Genomic DNA, 20,615 nt, shown 5'->3' with positions numbered 1-20,615 from the left:
CTTTGGAGGAAAGAGTCAGTTGAGTGTAATAACTGTCTAATTTTTCTTTGTGAGTTTGGATAAAAAATTTTACGCTTCTCTCCCTTGAATGTGTGCCTTAAGCATACGTTGTGTTTTAAAATAAACCCCTTACATGCATATTCCTAAAAATAGAACTCTAAATTTAAAATGCAAGAAAAACTACTTAACTGCACAAAAAGCACAAGTGCTCATATTAAGGCTTTTTATTGTTATAAAAAATAATTATGATTAAAAAATACAATACTACTCTATAATACAATTATAATTATATAATACTAATATAAGTATGTAGGTTTTAAATGAAGGTATGAAGGTTTTAAAGGAATGCAGCAGAGGTTTTTTTTCCTTAGTGGGAAATGGTTTGAAGGCCGTGGTCCATGAAGCGAACGATGACGTTACAGCTGGAAAACAGAAGACAGAAGTGACTCCGATACGGAGAAGCGATCTGTTGTCGGGGCCTGAAAGTCGCCGCGTGGAAACGTACACAGAGCTCCATTCGCAGGCTCTTTGGGAAAGGAGCGGCACACAAAAGAAGAGTGGGATGCGCTGTCACCAGCCTCCCACGTGGGATTATTAAACCTTTCTCATCTTTGTGTTTGCCCGGAGATGACTCCAGATGGGGTAAAACACGGCAAAACACACCACACATGCTTCCCGCACCCGGTAGCGTAGTGGTTACAGGTGCTGCCTTTGGACCCCAGTGTCATAGATTCAAATTCCACCTCCAGTTGTACTACCCTTGAGCAAGGTACTTACCCTAAATTTACCCAGGTGTATAAATGGGTGACGGATAGTAAATCACTTTGGAGAAAAGAGTCTGGCGAATGTTATAACGACATAATTTGTGAGTGTGGATAAAAATATTTCCATTTTTGAACTCACCAGCTTCTGTCACTTGAACGTTTCCCTTAAGCATATATTGTGTTTTGAAATAAAGCCCTTTGTTGTGTAAAGAACCCCTTGGGTACGTGTCCCGTGCTGCTCTGCAGAAATGTACGGCACGCCCTTGTCTCCATCGAAGTTGCACGGCTTGAATGAAAAGCAGAAGATCTTCAAGAAGCAGCTCGGAAGTAACCTGGTAACAGCTCCTTTCCAATTCCGATCTTTTTGTTCCGCCAAGATCCTCTTTATTACGAACACAAAAAGCTCTGTCTGGAAATTATACTGCAAATAAAGCGGCTAGTGAGGTAAATTTGAGTACTATTACCCAGGTTGTCCTCTTGCAGTGTCTTCAATAAAGCAAGGCATCTGCAGTGTGTATTGATCCGTCCGTCACACAGATTTATATGGTTATATATAGCTGCTCTTGTAGACACGTGTGTGTGTGTGTGTGTGTGTGTGTGTGTGTGTGTGTGTGTGTGTGTGTGTGTGTGATGGCTGCATCAACACTGGACCAGCTAGCTGACATGTGTTATTGAACAGCACATCAGATACCTGTACCTATGACAATAATAATAATAATAATAATAATAATACACACATTTTCTGAACCGCTTGTCCCAGACGGGGTCGCGGGGAACTGGAGCCTACCCAGAAACTCAGGGTGTAAGGCCAGAGGGTGAGGGGACACACCCAGGACGGGACGCCAGCCTGCCGGAAGGCACCCCAAGCGGGACTCAAACCCCAGACCCACCAGAGAGCAGGACCTGGTCCAACCCACTGCGCCACTGCACCCCCTAATAATAATAATAATAATAATAATAATAATAATAATAATAATGGCACATGGGTTAGTGCTGGTGCCCACAGTTCTTGGACTGTGAGTTCAAAGATGGGCTTAGATCTGACTGAGGTTGTGTGTGTGACTGCCTTGCAATGGACTGGCTTCCCACCCAGGGTGTACCCTGCCTCCACACCCCTTTGCCTCCAGAGTAGCTTCCAAACCACTGGTAACCCTGGTTACTGATTTTGGATGTATGAGTGAATAAAAAACAACAATAAACAATAAAATGGACTGTGACTCCGGTCCTTCCTGAACCGAACCATTTGGACAAGTCCTTGTCGCTGGACTAAATCAAAGTAAGCTACAGCCTGAGCTGGACCAGACCATCTGGAGATGTTCATACAAGAGGACTTTATCAAGTCAGATTAATTGTGGGGTCGTCTAGACCATCTGGAGGCGCTTTTGCACGTTGCTATCGGCACCGAGTTTGTGCGAGGGAAGCGATGATGTGCCGTGTGCCGAGCACTCGAACACATCCTTCTTCGGGGGTTGGGATCACCGAGGACACGGCGCGGGAGCAGATTCTGGGAGACCCTCGGTTCGCAAGGGGCCCCCAAGGCCTGCATCTCAGTTGTCCCTTTGAGGATCTCCACATCTCAGGGTTTCACCAGCGCTGCTTGGGATTTTGTGCGGCAAGCCGTCGAACCTCCGGCCCGTCCCTCTTCGGCCCTGCGTCTCAACCGCCCCTTCAGACGACGACGGGCGGCCCCGCGAATACGGAGCACGCCCTCGAAGTCACCCTTCCCACACCGTTCACCTTGGAAGTCGCCCCTTGGCTCATGAGATCGGTGGGGTTTTACCTGCCCTCGTGCGAAAGGAAACGCTTCGCTCCCCTCAGCCACCTGTCATGTGCTCCGCCTTCCATTGGGCCACATGGGTCCCCGGGAAGATATTAGCGGAGCAATAATTATTAGCTGTCGAATGGAATTATCCTCACAGCTGTTTGTTCGCCAGCGGAGTGACGTCACCGCAAAGCGAGCGGACCTGTACCCTGCGTGAGCCTTAGTAACGAAACGTACGATCCCAAACTGAATACACACCGGGACTTTTTCAAAGACGACCTTGCAGTTGTTCCATTTCCTTTGGGATTAATAAAGTGTTCGTTTGTTTGCTCGTTCGTTCGTTCGTTCATTCATTCATTCAGTTGCAAAATTGAAAATAAAAAAATAGTATAATAACAACGTTAGCTGACACTTTCCTGCAAAGCATCCTACGATGTTAGGTTTTTACACTAAGCTACTTACCGCGATTCACCCATTTAAAGAGCTGGGTCATTTTACAGGGTTAGTACCTTGATCAGCGGTACTACGGCAGTAGCAGGGATCTGAACCCAGGTGCGAGGCAATGATTGTAACCTCTACACTATCTATTATTAGCATAACTACGCAGCAGCAGCAGTTCCTCTGTGGGGGTTTGACCCGACAGCCTTCTGGTGAACTAGGACTCGGTCGTGCCGCTCCGCTCCTGCACGCAGCTGGGGATCCGAGCATCTTTTAAGCACCTGGATGAGGGACGCGCCCCAGGAGGACGGCGCTAAGCCCACACGAGCCAGGGTTTACTCTGACTCGCGGGGTCGACGATCTCCGGTCTCGGCGGCGCGGCCGTCAGCGGAAGCTCGTCCTCGGGCGGCGGCCCTTTGTCTGCCGATCGATTGCCTACAATAAGAGCCTTCGGGTGGAAATGACGGATCGCGCGCTGATCAGCGGAGAGGCCGTGTGAAGCGAGCGCATTATAGCACGGCGAGCGTGACTCCGAGCCGCAGCGGCCCCGGTGATCCGGCAGAGCGGAACATCCCTCACCTGGGGCCGCGTTACTGTATGTTGGCGTGTACCCGTGTGTACGGGTCTGTACCGGTGCCTGGGCCTTCCCCGTGTGCGCAAGCGAACCGACGCAAACACTTGTACGCGCTCATTAAACCTTCACCCATACACACACCTATCTAGACACACATCCTTCTGCTCGTAAGCAAACCCTCTGTTTGCCAACATATGCACACACACACACACAGCTTCTTCCAATCGGTGAAACATGCTTCTACACACACTAGATGTCTTCGAATAACCTGGATGCATATACCTGACCCCACCACACACACACACACACACACACACACACACACACACACATACGGCTGTTTTCCAGTCTTTTCGGAGATTTCACAGTCCCGCTGCTGTAACGCAACAAATGATTTCAAAATCCACCCCAGTGAAACTTGAAAACAAAGCAAAGTGTATAACAAACAAAAAGTTCCTCACTTTTCAAAAATGTCCCCTCGAGGTACAGAAAAACAAAAACCCACACACATCCTCCTCCGCTGACTGGAGCGGGCATGCGTGCGTGCGCAAACACACACACACACACACACACACACACACCTCAGAGCACTGGCGCCATTAATAAGAGCGTAGCACAAAACACTGTTTGTTACCTGAGCTCCACAATGACCTTAATGCGTGTTTAGGTGTGTGAGTGACTCCAGGTGTGACATGTACAGCTGTGTGTGTAAACATCACCATCACAGCATTTGCACTTTGATGCGGTAACACACACCTCCTGCCTAGGGAACTGTTAGTAGAAAATGTGCACAGTGGCACAGTGGGTAGTGCTTGCGCCTCACACCCCTGTGAGCAGTGGCTTGAGGGTGTGTTTTCAAATCCAGCCCGGAGATGACTCCAGATGGGGTAAAACACGACAGTCCGTGGAGAGATTACACAGTCACGTGACCCTCCCCAGGGTGCTCTGGTTCCCACCCACAGTCCGAAGACGTTAGGTGAGTCAGTGATTTTGAACTGCCCTTAGTGTGTGTGTGTGTGAGTAAATGAGCGTGTCCCATATTGCTGTATTAATAGGCAAATGACTTTAGGGAGTTCAGTGGAGTGTGTAGCGTTGTAGGTTGCCGTGGACAAAGGCTTGAGCTAAACAGGAGCTAATAATAATGCACACACACACACACATTTTCTGAACCACTTGTCCCATACGGGGTCGTGGGGAACCGAAGCCTAACCCGGCAACTCAGGGCGTAAGGCCGGAGGGGGAGGGGACACACCCAGGATGGGACGCCAGGTCGTCGCAAGGCACCCCAAGCGGGACTTGAACCCCAGACCCACTGGAAAGCAGGACCCGGTCCAACCCACTGCACCACCGCACCCCCCACTATAATAATAATAATAATAATAATAATAATAATAATATAGGCGAGTATTCCACAGTGAGGAAAATGCAGTGCAGATCCACCACACGGTGACAGTAAAGTACACTATACCTACAGCACATGCATGGTAATTTCCTGCATATCTGAACTCATTGTACCAACAAGTACATTCATTAACATGCCTCCGATCTTCCCGAAATACGAATCACATCGGCGTGAGCTTGCTGACTTAACATCTAGAAAAGAAAAAAGATGGTCGTCTCATAAATATATGCTGCGGTGGGAAAAGGGGGGGAGGGAGGAGGGAGTAAAAAAGTGAACGAAGCAAAACAGATGATCAGGAAGTGACAGGTAAGTGTTTCCAACTCACATTTACAATACGAGTGAAAAAGCTCCACAGGCGGGCATTTGTCAACGCCAGCGCTGGTCGAAGGAAAACCCAGCTCAGCAAGCGGGCCTCCTCCATCAATCAGTCCGCTGTTATTTGGTACAGCTGCCTACACACACTCTCTCTCACACACACACACACACAAAAATCATTTCATTGTACCCTTCAGGCTGTGACTCCAGAGCGAGCGCAGGAATTTGAATAAAGTAGCCATTAATAGGTGTCCCTCAAAGGCCTTTTGTGTCTGCGCACAGAGGGGAGAGGAAGCCGTGGCAGGAAACCTCGATTCAGCCTCTACGTGGAAGAGGTGTTACGGGAACAGCAGGTGGCGCCGTCGTTTAGGAACCGCAAGTGCGGCCAAACGGTTTAAACCTCTGAGTGGCGGACGAGTAGCTTCAACACATACATTCCCTCTCGTGGAATCACGTTGTAGATGGTATAAATGGAAAAAAAAATGTAAATTACAGTCACTTTAAAAGATATCTAGAAAAAATATAATGAAACTGGGTGCTGGGAGCAATGGGAATACACCATCCTCCAACACGACATCCTGAATAATAAATATATTTATCTATATTTCGGTCTTGTTTGCGGATTTTTAGGTTCCCTTTTGTGCCCTGAGATGGATTTTTCCCTGTACAAAATAATGGTAATATGAAGCCCTTATAATTGTCTCCTGCATGATGGGGTGATTATAGAAGAAATTATGTGTGTTATGTGGGGGGGTGGGGCCTTGGGTTGCTGGCCTTATAATTCATGTTTTTCCTTTTATTTTCCTAATTTTCTTATTTCTTCTTATTCTTATTTATTCTTTTTTTTTCCCTCTAGCATCTTTCTGCGTCGGCCTGTTCGGCAAAATGTCATCGCCCTGAAGGACAGAGCTGCTACGATGCGAAGCAAATTTCGGGGATTGCATTGCGTCGTTCCGCGTGGTTCTCTTGCAGCGATCATCGCTAGGAATTCGGTGTCTGTATCTGAACATGGCGCAGAGCACAAGGACCCAGCATCCCTTTTCTGCCAGGGTTCCGATGCACAACCGACGCCGTCTTCCGCGCGCAGTTGATCATCCGTCAGCCGAGAGACCCCTGCTTCCTCCTGTCGCCCCGGGCGCTTTCTGTCGGGAACAAAGACAAAACACTCGGCGTTTGGATCCGAGGTCTAAATCACATTCGTCAGTCGTGTGATGCCATCTAGTTATTTATGTGTACAATTTACGTACCTGCGAAATGCACTATTGCTGTTAGAAACACACACTTTCGGTCAGTTATGCTACGGAGGTGGAGTCTTAGAGTAAGTTACCCAAACGTCCCCCAACTCCACATCAAGTGACACATGTCAAGGGTGCGAGTGACGTGCCAAAAAAAAAATGTGGTAAATGCAGAGGCTCCGTTTGGTAAAAACCCTTTAGCTCAAGATGGAGCGCAAAGGTCCACTCCAAACTACTGACCGGACGCAAGTACCGATGGTGATTCATATTCGCAACGACACGTAGAGCGGAATCCACGAAAACCCGAAGCAGCGTCTCTCGTTACATAAGGGCCTTTATCCCCGTGTGGAAAAAAACACAGATTCAGAGAATATCATCCCCTACGATCCGTTTCTCCCGTAATCTATCCCAGGTTTCCTGCGTGCCAAATGGGGGTCGAGGCCTTTATCTTATTAGCACGATAAATGATCAGCTGCATTAATTAGCCCCCCCCAAAGAGCAAACAGCTGGTGATGGAGCAGAGCCGCCTCTCTCGCTCCTTCCGTTGTCTCAACGCGACGAACCGAGGGGAGCGCATTTCAACCGGGGAGATAAAAGGGAGCGAGCGGCTTATTATAACATAATGGAGTGCGCCGCATCGGTGTCTTTGAAATATGACCTTAGCGGGATCATCCCCGTCGCATGGGCTCCTTAATGAACCTGCGCCGCGTGCTCTGTGGATCCACTCCGGCGTGCGCTGACAGGGCACCGCGAGGAGACTAATTGAGTGTCGGACCTGCGTGAATAAAGCAGGCCTCGGTAATTGTGTGGTTCAGAAGCGAATGGGATAGATAAGGAGCGGTGCGTCGAATACGCTGTCGGAATCTAGGTGGGGGGGTGGGGGTGGAGGCGCTGGTCTTCTCTCCAGACGCGGAGAAAGACGGTATCTCTGAGAGCAGGGACACACGGCGCCGCAGTCACCCCTGCTGCTGATAACTACATCATCTGTCGCCACTGAATACGGGGGGGGGGGGGGGGGGGGCAAAGTAGGGGTGGGGTGGATGGTGTAGGTGGGGGGGGGGCATTAACAAGACAATGGCAGACGATCCCATCGTTCCCGAGCTCTATTTGTTTGTACAAGAATGGCGACTGCTCCGCTACAAAGCGCGGGGAGGCGTTAGTCGGTGGGACAACAGGCCGTGCCGAAATTATGCTCAACATGCAGCTCATAAGGTACATCTCCCGTGTGATGCGTTGCTGCCGTTGGGGTCGCAGCCTTGAATTCTGAAGCTTGCGGGTTCAAATCTCACTGCAGCTACAGTACCTGCGATCAAATAATTGGCCATGAATCGATGCATGAACAGATAAATAGTAGTAAAGCTGGTTTTTGGAGTGTGTAATGATAACAACATCAGTGTTAGATTCCTGTCACTTCAGACGCTGGTCTCCATCTATCCCGTAAATTGCTGTTCCGCACGTGGCGAATATTTGCGTTAGACACACTTTTTTACATTTACTTTTTTAGCAGACGCTTTTCTCCAAAGCGACTTCCGATGAACTGTATGTAGTGTTATGAGCCCGCACACCTTATTCACCGCAGTGACTTACACTGCTAGATACTCTACTTACACTGGGTCACTCATCCATACATCAGTGGAACACACACACTCTCTCTCTGTCACTCACACAAAATACACTACACTATGTTTTGATAGAAGACGGCAAAGGGAATGTGGGCATGGGGTGGTGTAGAGGTTATAACTGCTGCCTTTTGGACCCCAAGGTCACAGCTTTGAGCCTCGCCACTACTGTAGTACTAAGGTACTTACTCTAAATTACTCCAGTAAAAAGTTAGCCAGCTGTATGAATGGGTAAACAGTTGTAAATACCTTAATACTGCAAGCCATTTTGGAGAAAAGTGTCAAGTAAATGTACACTCACACCTAAGGGGTATTTATGGCACCTTGATAATGTAACTCTAGATTACACTACCAGAACTTGGTCATACAAAGGTTTATTGTCATATTTATCTGACGTTCTTGGTGTAAGGGCACTTACAGCATTGGGTTTGTATACTAAGGTGCTTACACTGACTTAACCGTTTTAAATCAGGGTAACATTTGCTGCATCAGTTTAGTGTAAGTACTTTGTTCAGAGGTACTACAGCCACGGCCGGCGGGATTAGAACCCGGAACCTTTAGATTCTGTGACAACAGCCCTGATCTCCAGGCCACCAGTCCCTTTACCTGAGCGCCACATATTCATACAATATGATCGCATTCGATGTTCTCCAGAAGAAAAAGTGCCACTTTGTTTGTGCCTCAGGGGACCATAACCTCAGTATTGAAGGCCGTCCGCAGTTAACACTTAACTTTAAAGAGTTTTGAATCACTTCTTTGCCCAAGTTTGTGCCCCCACAACCTCTCAGTTGCGTTCGTGTGAAAGAAATGTGGTGTGAGGAGGTGAGGTGAGGTGAGGTGCTGGGGCTCCTCCAGCTGCTTCGTTCACATATAATATTCCTCAGTCGGCGGCGGCAGGAGCGGCGCGTGCTCCGTGCCCACTCTGGTCGCGCGCCGCAGCACCGCCACCACAAACCGGAAATTTCGCGCCAAGAAATCTCGCTCAGCGCCGGTCCGAAAAGCGGTACCGCGGGCGATCCGAGCGCAGGGGAGCGCGAGCCCTGCGCTCAACTTTTGTTGGTACGGAGAGGGTGTCGACCATCTCGTGCGCCTCCTCGCTCCCAACAACCTCGCAGGCGCTACGAAAGTGGGCAAAACAAGCCGTTCGTTTCCGCGACACAGAGGTGGACATGTCTTGGCTCGCGGAGGCACAGGCGCTCGGCCCGCGGGGAAGCCGCGCGCTCGGCTCGAGACGCAACAGCACGCGGCGCGACGCGGTGTCGCTCTCGCGCGCACCTGTCGCGATCTGAGGAGAGTCGGCGCGGCGCCCGCGACTCGAACCGCGCGGCGGGAGGAGGGTTCCGGGGCTCCTGCTGGCGGAGGATTTTTACGTGTCTGATGTCAAAACTGAGAGAAAAAAAGGGACGAAGGACAGGCGGAATCGCGAAAAAAAGCAGAAATACGCAGAAATAATACGCAGAGAGTGAGAAGCGTGCGAGTCGCGCGCGAATAATTGGACAAAAAAGGAGGGATTCCATTCGCACTTGACGCCGGATGTCCACTTCGTCGGTACCGTCATCGGGTGAGTTTCGGGACCTTGATTTCCACACATTTCTCAACACACTTATTTACATTTAAAGTTGACACCGAGCCCAAATTGAAATGTGAACCACTGGACCAGTGTCTCTAAGCGACGCTTCTCTCATCATAATAATTTCTTTCCTTAGAAAAATCAATGAAATTAATGAATTGTGAAGCGGTTCGTCCCAACAACTCAGAGGGCGAAACATCTTTATTTTTTTATTTTGAGTTTTCTTAAACGTGTTATATTCCATCATGTTTCCGCGGTTCCACGGTGTGGTTCTCCTCCACTAGAGCTCCTGACAGGAGAGAAGGAGTCTTCAAAACCGGCGTTGTTCATGGTCACAGTGAGAACCAACAAGACCTTTAGACTTAGAGCCCTGGACCCCTGGCAGCAGGCAGAAACCCACCTCAGAACTGCCTGTTAACCCCCAGCAATATTTAAAAATAGATGCATAAACAAAGATATTCCAGCAACGTTTGGTATTTATAACAGTAATGCAATAAACATGACACAGTTGCCCATGAAAATGACAGCGGCACCTTCTCTTGGACCTCGTTGATTCGGGGTTTGCATGGTGTGGTGCTTCTGAACTCTCCAGTGAGTGTCCCACAGTCAAAAGTATATGCAGCCTTTGCATATTGTTTTTCAGTTTTTTTCTGCATATATCCATGGTTAATGTGAATGCATGTCCAATTCAGATGTTTCGGAGCTATAAGGGGAACACAGCTCTGACTCACCAAGATCATCGTTTTTTGCCTCTCGACTGTTGACTCTCCACAAACACCTGCTTTAGGTGCAAACAGTTTCCGTCTCTGTTGACATTTACGTTACAAAATATCCGCTCTATTTTATGGCTGCGCATCGAGTTGCATTCCCTTGGCGTGTTCTGTGCAAAATACCCTCAACCTTTTTTTTTCGCTGGAGCTGAGGAGGTTTATGGAAGCCCAAACAAGGATGTGTTGCGTTACGGAGACAAGGGTATTGATTTTGGACATCTAGAGCCAGCTGACTTTCAAGGGAGCTCATTGACTCCATGTCAAGGAGGACAGTTTGAAGGAAGACTGGATTTCAAAAGTGCATGTAGACTGAATGGCTTCAACTAGTGAAGCTGACCTTGCTGAGATTTAAAGGAATTTATAGTAAATCTACAGATGGCATAAAATACACATGAGCAATTCCCTGTCTGTAATAGGTGGTATGAATCTCTTTGTTTTAAGGCTAACAAATCAGATCTCAACCAGAGCTTACAGATTAATTTATGAATTGAAGACTTTCGATGTAAGTGAAGTTTTGAAACCCTAGCGTATCTTGACACCCTGCTAGACATGGAGTCAATCCACCCTTTAACTATCTGTTGCTTACGGTGTTTGATGCTCTTTTAGCGTGAAACAGATTTAGGTATCATTATCCCAGAATGTGGGTTTTAGCGTGACCTTTGGCGTTTAAAGGGGATCGAATTGGACTTTTCTCTTCACGCGAGATGTTTACATTGTAGACCCAGTGCTTATGGCTCAGTTTGTCTGTTTTATCTATTTGTTCAGCTTTCTGTACCACTTATTTGAAGGTAACGCCTCCAGACAACACAGCAAGAACAATGTGTGTTAGTTATTAGTGGTCAGAATAGAGGCCTGCCCCAAGCAGAGGGGTGGTTGTTACACTAACTTTATGAAATATCTTATATGAACCTGGAAGCCTGAAACCCAGTTTGAGGTACCTGTGTCGCACTCTCCTCCTGCAAGGCAGGCGATAGCTTCCCTTTGAAAGCTGATTTCCAACGCTTTTTTATGCTGGCTGCTGGACCCTTTGATGTTTCTCCCAGTGCATATAGGAAGCCCTTTGGAATATGCTAATGCCTGCAGACTCACTTTCCACTCCTTTAATTAACACAATTGTATTAAAGATATATTATCTCAGTATTCATGGAAAACTGTATTCTGCATGTGTGAAACCAAATCAAGGCTAGAACACATATTTAATGTGTCTTGCGGGGGGCGGGGGCTGGGGACATGCTGAGGTAATTAGGATTCACATTTGGATTCAGACAACGTTAGTGTTGCAAATCTTGCCCGTAATGAAGATGTTCTTCATACGAGAGCATTTACGATAGTCGTTATATAATATTAATGAGTCAGAAATATTTCAAAGGATGAGCTGTGAAAATCTATTTGCCCGAAGATGTTCTACATGAATAATTCTACTGTTTTAACAAGCGATTCTGAAAGACAATATGACTATATCTTGCAGCCTTTTAAAGCGTGTTTTGTCTTTAAATTTTTTTTATTACTATGTATATTTAGCATTTTTAGGCAGTGAACTGCCACCATTGTACTTAAACTGAACATAAACTGGAAGTAATAAAAAATATATAAAATTCATTCAGACGACTGTACTAATTGTTAACATTGAGCAGAAGTAAGTAATGTGCACATGTTGGCAGGTTTCATACAAAAGCTTTGGGAAGTAGTACCTGTCTAAATAGATTTACTTCAAAGAGAGGATCAGTCTAAGGTATATGTCTAGTTTATTTACCCGATATCCTTATTTCTGTGTTGCCATTCTAAGTAAAACCTGAAAAGTGGCTGTGGACCAGTGCTTCTGGGTAACAGCAAAACATGGCCTTCCTTTGGAAAATGAAGGTTATTGTTAGTGAACTCTATTCATTACATGTCCCTGGGTTAGTATATCTTATTAAAACAGACCTTTGGCTGATACACTCCTATTGTTAACTGCTACATTGAACATTGAAGTACATTTCATGGATGTAAAAGGTATGATTCTCTTTGGAAGGTGTTGCATTCATAGCTTTCATATATCCATGATTGCTGAGAAGTTAGATGTTTCAATATGTCCCATCCATTAACTGCCATGGCTTTTGTTTTCTGGAAGTGGAGACATTCATTTTATTTGAATATATGTACATAGCAACATCTTGCTTCACAATCACTTAGTCATCATAGTGAAGAGTGAGAGGGGATTTTTGGAGTGGATATAAAGTCCCCACTCTGTTTCTGAGGGAATTATTGTGTACATTTTGGCAGATATATTTGCAATGCAGTTGCAACAATCTACCAGCAGGTGGCAAAATGCTATCAACAAAAGAAGGTAATCTATCAACATTAATGGGCACTGTGATAAACAGATTAAAAAACATTTCTGCCCCTTTCTTCCACTGTGTCCCTCCTTTGGAATCTGCACTGCTACTTCATTTAGGGTGGATGTCATTTTTTCGAACAATTTTTTCGATAGTAAATATCATTTTCTGCACTTACATGGCTGTCTTATGTCAGAAGCTTCCTAACGCGCACACACACACACACACACACACACACACACACACACACACACACGACTGTATTTGAGCCTGGATTGTGAAAGCACAATTTGACATTTGTATTTTATTCGACCTGCATGTCAACTCAATTTCATTTGCCTATGCAGAAGTTTTTCTTTATGGATGTTTTGGTAGGACAAAATAACATACTTCACAGGGGCACTGGGGGAACAGCTGTCATTATTTCTTGCAATTATTATTATTGAAATTATATTTAATACTGATGAAAGCAGTATTTATCAATCACCAGTGTGAGGCAGCAAGACAACACTTTCAAATAAGTGTCTGTGTTTGTTAGCTATCCCCAATGTGAGACGAACACATTTTTTTTTTTGAGAAAAAGAGCTTTGCATTGCCTTAGAGGCTGCCTTTATGTCATTTTCCAACGATACAATCTGTTCAGCTGTCTAAAGGCAACCCCATGATCCTTTGTGAGGTTTTAAAACCATGTAGAAGAAAGTGGGTGGATCTTTGGTAATAACTCAACAGTTGGATGTGAGAACACTGATAATGCAGACAAGTGGCCCCTCCTCTACTGGGCTGTTCAGTGTCCTTCTCAAAATGATAAACTTCTAAATGTTTTTCTCACAGCATCTTAGCTGAGCTTTGGACACAGATTAAAAACCAGGGGCTGTAATAATCCACCAGACAAATGGTCCTTTGTAGGTCCTGGAATTTTATCCTCTTTACTTTCACAATGTACTTAACAAGAACACATAGACCACTTACATAAATATACTGATGAAAATGATATGTGAGTCCTTAGATAGGTTTCCTAACAGAACCAAAAACTGTCTTCCTCAGGGATTGCTCCACAAGGAACCATCTTTGATGCCCCTTTTTTTGGGCCAAAGAAGAAAATTATCTGCAGAAGGCATCCTCATGTTATGTGACATTACCTTAGTAATGTAATAATGTCAAATCTGAACAAAATGTGTAAAGACTTCCATTGTGTACTTGCATTTCTTATCCAAATTGTCACATCAACTGCAAGTCTCGTGTTAAAATGGTATTTATTACAGGGTGCAGCACTGTGGCCTCTGTTTGAATAATACACTGAGAGCATTAGCAGAAATGTCAAGATGACATATGAAGAATGCAGTAGAGTTGATCTTCATAGGCCAGTTTGAAAATACAAAAAACTGTACAGTGCAGTATTCCTTTTGACAGTTTAATTCAGAAGTGGGTTATGTTTATATTTCTTACACATTTATGTTCATTGTGTAACTGAAATGGGGAAACATTTTCACAGAAACACAACCCATATAATGAGAACTCAACAGTCTGCTTGCGCGGGTGTGATGAAGAGAGAAGGCGAGATTACTGAGGTGTCTTTGAGGCCTATCTCTGGGAATCCTTGTGTGCCTTGAGGGAAAACCCCTCTCCCACAGCATCAATAATGAATGAAAGATATCTTGTTCAGTAGGAGGCTAAACTTTACTGGCATACTGATTTCTTCATCCCCATGCGGTGAAGGGAGGGAAAAATGTCTGCTTGTTTGTCTTGCTTTGCTAATTTCAGAACTGATAAAAGTTTAGAGTTTACAGTTGCATATTGGAGAGGGAAGGTGGGGTTAGTGGGGTGAGGAGATGAGGGTAAGAATGAGGGAAATTAGATTGATGAAGTGCATTTGGGTAGGTATGTGAAGTTGAAATAACACTGCCCTTAGAAGTTGCCTTAATTGCACAAAACAGGCACCTCTGAAACAGATATTGTTGACAGTACCGAAAATGCTCCATGCCTATTTCAGCTATATTAAACGATTAAGTACTAAAAAATAAAGCTTTTCCTGTCACAATCAGAAACGTAGGCTAATTTCCAGAACAAAACAGGAAGCATTAACAAGATAATTAACATAAGTAGACAAGTACTTTTTAATATTAGGTTAGACTTTGTGGAAAAACACTGAGATAATGTTACATATGAACTCCAGCTAAATAATCTTTGAAATGTTTCTGACACATGTCACATGCACTAATATGAGAGGCAGCACAAATGCTGTGTGAAAACACTGCCTCTTTAATGTTCTACGCTTCACACTTTATAACTCTTTTATCATGGGAGAAGTGGGATTTCTCCGTCTGCAGATGTTATTTGAAGGGCACGTTACTCTGTTTTAAAACACCGTTTCAATTTGCAATGCAAATGACTCCATTCTCATCTGAATAATCCTCTCGGTTACCTAACGCTCTGGCACCGGCGGCCGCTTTCATATCCCCGTCGCGCGCCGCTGCGGAACACCGGTGGGACTGAGGCAGCGAGCTCCACTGTTCCTCTGACAGCTGCTTTTTCCAATTAATGCCTTACAACGGGAGAGGAGTGGTGGTGGTGGTGGTGGAGGGGGAGATCTTCTACAAGTCAAACTACTTACTTGTCTTCTAACAAGGGGATGTCACTGTATTTCAGACACAATGCATTCAACCCCCCTTTCAGGTGGGCCCTGAACCAGCGCAGGCATGCATCCAGTGGTGAAAACAACTCATGTCTTGGCAATGTTAAAATAAACTTTTAACTTCTGCAATGTCAATTTCAATGTCAATTTCACTCATTTAAGCAGGCAGGTACAGTGCAACAGAACATGATAATTTTTCTAAATACAGATATATCAGTTTCAGAAAAAAATTATAGAAATAACTAGATTATGTGTACCTTCAGAAACAGGTTTATTTTTTCATCTTAAATTATTAAAGTACAGGGCAGTGAATGATCTGGATGTTCTTTGTTACTTTTGCATTTACATTTATTCCAGAGTTAAGTACAACAGCGAAAACAGTGCATTTCACCTGCAGGCAGGTAAACATACAGTAGATGTGGACACGCAGACAGTCAATTTTTCAGATGTCACTGTTTAAACCAGCATACATAACATGGGTAGCTGCATGTAGAATTGGTAGAGAGTAGAAATTTTTGAAACTGGTATCGTTAACAGTAATATTACATGAATAACAGAAAATAGACTTTCTCGGAAATAGACAGGTATGTAACAAATGATATACTGTATGTCTATGACAAATAATACAATAATATTTATGGTGTTTCAGCCATCGACTATCAAATTATCTATTTATTACCAATAAGTGCTTGTTTATTGTAGGGTTGTTATGGCCCAGAGCCTATTTCAGAAATATAGGGCATGAGGCAGAGTATACCAATCAGGCACATGCACTCCGTCTTACACACACAGGGCAATTTAGAGTCATCAATTCACCTGAAGCATACCTTTGGCCAGTGAGAGGAAACTGGAGCAACTGGAGGGAATCCAAACATGGGGAGAACTTACCAACTCCACACATACTGAGCCTGTAATGTGTGGAGTTAATGCCATTGTTCCAGCCGTCATATCCTCTGCTTTTATCATCGTATCCCTCACTGTGGTAGTCAGGGTAGCCCCAAAGCAGAGGGGAGTCAGAGTCCCAGGTTGGTGCAGTGCAGGCAAACACTAGGGACCCAGGCCAAGCCATAGAGCAAATCTCATCTGGATTGCACCCTGCATATTAGCTCATCTAAATCTCATCCAGAATCGTCCACTGGCAATTACTGTGTACATATTTGAAAAGATGGTGTTTATAAGGCATCCTTCTTCGGGACCAATTTTTTTCTGTATTTTTTTCTTGTCAAAATGTGGGCGGCCTTAATGAACTGAGCTGAATAAATCTCGTTACCAACTGATTAATGTGCTCATCCCACTCATTCTCATAAATGTTGTATTGCTGTGTGGAATAACAGTTTTTGGTTGAGAATTAGAGAGGCATAATTACAATAGACCTAAATACAGTAATCAGTTCCTGATCTTATCTAGGTAGGCCTCCCAAACATTACCTGATATTCTGTTACACTTTTTGGAGTGCTGCTAATTATATTACTGAACAAGATGGAACTTCTCCGTTTCTAATAATACACACAATTTTCAAAAAGCCGAAGGTTCAATTCATACCTGTTTAGCAACAGAAAACAATCACAATTATTGAACAGCTCTTGTATCCAGTGTTTAAAGCATAATTATGTTTGAAATGGCCTCTCTCTATTTTGTAGGTACCTTCACAAAAATGACAGATTTCAACCATCTTTTCCTCATTTGAAAATCAAGGCCTCAGCCTCCATTAAACCAAAACCCTGTACATCTGTGCTTCTTCATCTTCCTAGCATATTTCTAAATAGTTTATTGGTTAAGCGCTTCACCACCTGGTCAGAAATGTATACGTCCATCAGTGATGTCAGCATTCTGTTTTCACCAGCCGTGTAATCAGTAGCTCACCTCTCCCTGAACCCTGTGAGAAGGTGGGTGCCAGGGTGGTTTTTGGCACACGGCAAGTTGGCCAGTGCCAAATGTTTGTACCCACCCGCAGTGTTTGGTGGGGGTCGTTCCTGGCAACGCTCCTGCCTCTCGCTCTTGTGAAGAATGTCGTGGGACTATTTCATTCAAACATTGATCCCATGTTATAGACGTGGTCTGATCTTACACTTTGCAGCACAGTGTGAACAATTTTTCCTCATTAAGAGTCTCAGGGAAAATATGCTGTTTTGGGGAAATACTGTGATAGCTCTGTGCCTTTTCTTTTGTGTTTTGTTTTTTTCAAAGTCAAGTCAAAAAGGGTGAGTCAAAGTCAAAAAGTCTGATAATACCCATTGAAGAAACTCTTTATAACTTCAACCCCACCCCTACTCAAAGACCTCTACATGTCTTCTAGTCTCTATTCCTGCCCCTTTCTTGGGTATTTACTTCATAGAGAAGGTTTGGGTTCCTCCCACCTCACCCTACAATAAGGTCTGATAAACACATTTAAATACCTAAATCAATACCACCAATTCACTTTTAAAACAAACATTTATTGATGGTCATACAAAGGCTTAGTGGTGCTGAACCTTTTCTTCAATGGACTCTGTCCACCATGAGGTTGTTCAAACCGGTGCATCTCCTAGCTGGGGCAATGGGTAAGGACCACCTCTAACTAAACTCCTGTTTCAAAGCAAGCCAAATAATTGGTGGAAGCAGAGCAAAAGTAAGGGGACAACAGGGATAAATTGGCTGAGGTGCCACCAGTGACAAGCCAGGTTTATTAAATGGTGGTGATGGATGGCATTGTAAGAAGCCAGAGGTTCTCCTCACTGAACTTTCTTATCCATTCCATTTGTCAACCCTAGTTGCCTAATGTTTTGGGAATTTTTATGTTGGCGCAGGTCTATAGGTGGAGACACAGTGCATTTATTTTTAAATGACATATAGCATGAAATAGTGAAGATGGACTTCTTGGGCTGTGTCCCATTGAATTTCTCATTTAATTGATTATTATTATAGTAGTTCAAGTTTTACTCTCTGGAGACTTTTTGGAAAATACCTCTATGTAGCTGGAATGGACAGCTTTCAGGACAGGTTGCATCTTAAGTTGTATTTTTAAGTCCCAAAAAACACATTTTCGAAATGAATAGGTTAAAACTTTTTGAGGAGTCGCTCTGTTGATGAAGCATGCTGCAAATCACTGAAAGAGAACGGCCTCAATCTCACAAACTGCCTGAGGGAAAGGACTGTTAAACACCATCTGCCTGTAGTGGACAGGCAACAGCACACTCTGTTTGCATGTTGTCGAGGCTGATTGCAAACCCAACCTCTACTACATAATAAGAGAAGAGCCTTAAAATGGTGTTGTTTGATCGCCTATGTGTTATGTTACACTTATTCTTTTAGCACACACTTTTCTCCAAAACTATGCACACCTCGGGAGATGTTCTCGTTGACATTTAACGGCAGAATTCTGCTTGATATCGGTGCATAGTATGAATCGAGTGCTGCTAACACAAACACTCCTGCTTGATTAAACATGGAGCACATAATGGTATAGTGTCATATTGGGGAACGGTGGGTCTTCATCACTGCAAATTACTTGGCTACAAGCTGTTGTAAAAAATTGAGAAGGTGTTACCCCTGGACCTCTGACCACTTCTGGCTTGTGTGGGATCTCCTTTTTCTCACTTTTAATTTTTTGCCCATAGTCTTCTCCCCCGCTACAACAACACAGAGAGTCACATGACCCAGTTTGCTTGCAGTGTTGTGCGCCAGACAGTTTCAGGAGTCCAGTCAGGTTCACGAGTCTCAATGCAGCTTGAGACAAACGGCAAGTACATCTGGCCTGATCTGCTTTGATCTGGCACTTGGAGCCTGGAGAACGAGACGAACATCTCAACAGGGAAATCCATACCAGAGCTTAGACTTCACAGCATTGGGAATCTCAGAATGCTGCTCTGCCATGAGAACTTTCTCAGGCAATGGTTTGATTTCCCCTTTTTCAGAAAAAAGTATGTTTGCAGAGCACTTAAAGAGTTGGTGTAGCCAGGGTACTGCATGAATATAGATTACTGCTGTCTTTAGCCTTCAGCAAAAGTTGGCCATGTTTCTATCTGTTTTTAAAGTTGGAAGCTAATTGATTAACAAGGTAGTCCAGTGCAAAACCATAATTTTTGAATGTTGTTTCATACATTATTTTATGCCTTGAGTGAGCAGTGGTAATGATAGCACAAAAATCAAGGTTGTCAATTTCTGTTTCATAAATAGAGACAATATACCGCATTTTCAAAAGTATACCCTGTGTATTATAGCTTAAATTCTTAAACAATACCAAGGAATAAACTTGCTGGATATTTTGTCTCAGCAGATTCTGTTTTTTTAAGCATTCCCCAATAACAGGGGCAAGTGTGCCTGCAGCCAATAACTGTCTGTAAACCGTCAATAGCTCTTAGCCAAGTGAGGCAAAGAGGGAGAGTGTCGAGGTACAACCACAAATTTTTACCGTGGAGGTTAAAGTGAATATCTGGCCTGAATATGTGTCTGTGGGTGTATCTGATATCTGTGGAGGAAATTATGTTATGCTGTTACGATGAATGTTGGTTCACTCAAAATAAATGTGAAATGTGCATGTTCAGGGACATAGGCCCCCCACAGAGTTGGAGACTTTCCGCCAAAAATGCAGCATGTCTGTGTGTCCCTGTGTGTGGGAAAGTGCCAGTGTTATGAGCTTAGATCCAATGTCAAAATTCAGCTCAGAATGTTTTTAATTGGGAAAAAGTAACATCTATACGCTAGACTTGCACAGGTGTTGAACACTGTCAGAACAGCTACAGAGTCTCAGACGCAGTTCGGGTTCAAAAGTGGCATTGCAGAATGCGCATTTGGTTATGGCTTCTGAACACATTGTCATGTTTGTGTGTTTGAAGAGATTGTTTTTTGTCACATAAATGCAATCTGACAAAAGCATGCATTTACATAATAGCTCACAGATACAACATGCACCACCTTGCACTCTCCCTTTACACACACACACACACACACACACACACACACACACACTCCAACTCCCGCTATAGACAGTACATATTACTTTCGCTTCAGCCCTGATAAATGCTAGAGCAAGGTCTCTCTCCGTGAAGGAGCCTAGCGGCCTGTGATTGATTGTAACCTTACAATTCCCCTTTGCTGTTGCCATTGTCCCTGCCTGTGAGGGATGAGCATGGACACGCAAACGAATGATCTTTTTCACATCCCACAAGAAGCCTTTAAGTCTAAATAATTCAATTTGTATCCATCAGAGTTGTATTTTTCATCCCTGGAGTGCTGTGGGG

The 20,615-nt window shown here is 44.5% G+C and overlaps 1 protein-coding gene across 2 annotated transcripts in view; it reads left to right on the top strand.

Annotated features, from left to right (window-relative positions):
- The first annotated feature begins 9,443 nt into the window (after positions 1-9,443).
- The window catches only part of LOC108933317 (retinoic acid receptor beta-like), a 99,963-nt gene continuing 88,791 nt past the window's right edge, over positions 9,444-20,615 (top strand). For both annotated transcript variants that reach the window (XR_003797287.1, XM_029248450.1), the window contains exon 1: positions 9,444-9,670. The gene's annotated coding sequence lies outside the window, so the exon portion shown is untranslated. The remainder of the gene's footprint in view (positions 9,671-20,615) is intronic.

The sequence above is a fragment of the Scleropages formosus genome, chromosome 23, assembly GCF_900964775.1.
Source record: "Scleropages formosus chromosome 23, fSclFor1.1, whole genome shotgun sequence".
NCBI lineage: Eukaryota > Metazoa > Chordata > Actinopteri > Osteoglossiformes > Osteoglossidae > Scleropages > Scleropages formosus.
Note: the sequence above shows the minus strand (reverse complement) of the source record. Positions and strands in the feature narration are given on the sequence as shown.